Source organism: Condylura cristata, unplaced genomic scaffold (assembly GCF_000260355.1).
Source record: "Condylura cristata isolate star-nosed mole 26May11 unplaced genomic scaffold, ConCri1.0 scaffold00004, whole genome shotgun sequence".
Classification (NCBI taxonomy): domain Eukaryota; kingdom Metazoa; phylum Chordata; class Mammalia; order Eulipotyphla; family Talpidae; genus Condylura; species Condylura cristata.
The window spans coordinates 407,453-409,978 of NW_004567105.1; positions in this window are offsets into that span (position 1 = coordinate 407,453).

Here is a 2,526-nt window from a genome sequence, read left to right on the forward strand (position 1 = left end):
GCCGCACCCTGCCCGGGCCCAGCGCCCCCTGCTGGGCGTCAGGGTCCCCAGCCCCAGGCGGGGCGCCAGGGCGGCGGCCCACATCACATGTTCCATGGCGCCTGTCACCCCGCTTTCCCGCCTGCTTCAAAGGGAGACGGTGCAGCCACCACCCCAGCACCCGGCAGGATGAGGGGAGCCCCTGCTCCCTGGCCCCTGCACCCCCTCAGCCCTGCACCCCTCCCCCCTCCCGGCAGCTTTAAAAAGAGGATTCAGGGAACTCCCCGGGGATGCGAGGCGGGGTGACCACTGGACACAACGTGGCCGCTAGCAGCCACCCGAGCAGCCACGCAGTCCTCTGAGCAGCGGCAGGCGCCTCTCCCCGCCTCCGGCCCAGCACCCCGCACGTGCCTTCGCCGAAGCCCACTCAGAGAGACCCACTTGCGGAGAAAGCGAAAGAATGAAAAAATCAGTCTCGTGTACTGCACAGGTCGGGCGCCCCAGCAGGGCCGGAGGGCGCGGGCGGCTGCGGTCGGGGGCGGCACTGGCCGGAGACTCGGTGCCAGCGGCACCCCGGATGGCTCCCGCTCCCCCGGCAGGGTTCAAGGAGAGCCGCAGGAGCGCACCGCCCGGCCGGACGCCTGGAAGCCCCAGGAAGCGCAGACCTCAGGCAGGCCCCCCCGGGGCTCAGCAGCTCCCCGCGAGGCTCCGCGAGCCGGCTGCTCCCCCGCCAGCCGCCTTGGGAAACACTCGACCCCCCTCGGCCCCAACACGGCAGAAAACAGGCGGCCGTTGCTCGCAGCCCCGGGGATTAAGCCAGAGATCGACGGCAGAATCCGGAAGACCCAATGTCTTGGCCCCCGGACCCCTCCGAAGCAGCACACGCACGAAAGGGCGTTTCGGGAAATGCAAACACACCCGCACCGAGGGGGCTACCCCGGTCACGGCGCCGGACCTCGGGCAGAGCGCCGCGGCCGTGACAGATCTGAAATCCGGCAGATCTCGCTCTCTTCCACTGAGACAACGAGGAAAGTAAGAGAAAATTAAATCCGTAGTAAGAGAAAAAAGAAACCACGAGACCCGGAGTATGAGTCAATGAGACGGAAAACGGGGATCACGATCTAGCCGGCTCGAGCCGAAGCTGGTTGCTCCGGGATGGCAGCAAGATCCATGAGCCCCGGGCCAGAGGACACCCCACCAGCGCCACAGACAGCAGGGGCCAGGACGCCCGCCGGACACCAGAGGACAGCAAAGGAGCGCATGAACCCCGAACCGGCGCCCCAGGGGCGGGCTTCCCTGGGCGCGCGCTCAGCCGCACAGTGGGGTCACCAGCTGGCAAGGTCAGACAGCCAGGCGGCACGGGCCCTGGTGATTCACCAACAGGAGCGAGTCCACCCTCCCCCCCTTCAGATGCAGACCGGGGGGCCAGGGCGTGCCACCAGGCCAGCGCTGCCCAGCTCCGAGCCAGGGGCTCTCACGCACCGTCGCGAGCCGCCACGCAACAGTGAAAGTCCAGCCGAACCCCAGACGGAGGCAGAAGTCGCCTCCTCCGCAGCAGGTTCAAACCTGAAAAATCAACCCATGGCGTCCGTCCATCAGCAGAGAGGGACGTCACGGTGCATCCGCAGGTGCCGAAGACGCTGACAAAACTCGGCACCTTTCACGGAAAACCTCAACACACCGGGAATCGAGGGACTCCTCCTCGGCTGTGGTGGCCATCCACAGGACCCCACAGCTGCCCTTGCCCTGCGTGGACAGCCGGGGACATCGCCCGCGGGGACAGGCCGGGGCGGGGGGGACACAGCCCCGCGGGGACAGCCCCCGACAGCACACGCCGGGAAAATGGCCTGCGGGGACAGGCCGGGGCAGCCTCTCGCCCTGCCCCTCAGTTTCGCCCTGGAAGTGCCGGCACCGCCGCTCCTGGGCTGAGCGAGGAGAGGGAAGAGGTGGCCCGTGCGCGGGTCCCCCCAGGCCGCTCCAGGTCAGACTTGAGGCGTTTCCGTCCCACAGCCCAGCGGGCCTCTGTGCTCCGCGCCGACCCAGCAAGCCCAGCGCTCGCGGGCTCCACGCGCACGGAAGGTCTCGGGGCGCAGAGGTCTCCCTGGGGCCCCTAGCCAGCCTTTCTTTCCGATAAAAATCATTACTAAAAGGCGTCAGCTTCGGGGGGGCGAGCCGAGACCGCCTGCCTGCCACAGGGCTGCGCACACCCAGCTTCTTGGCAAAACCCGGGAGGAGACACGGCGCGAGGCGGGAGCCAGATGCGCCAGCACAAGCTGCCAAAGCTCAGCGGAGAGCGGAGAGAAGCAAACCCGTCGCCTGTAAGGGCCTCCAGGCCCTCGGCCACCAGATGCACTCAACACCCCCAGCGGGCACTTCACCGGGCATGGCGTGAGTCTGCCGGCCAAGGCCCAGGTGCCCGCTGGGTCTGAAACAAAATGCGGCCTCGCCGTCTGCGGAGACACCTTAGCCGTGAGGCCCCGGGCAGGCTTGAAGTGGGGGTCGGAAGACCCCAGGCGCAGAGGCGGGCGGCAGCGGGACGCCGGGCCG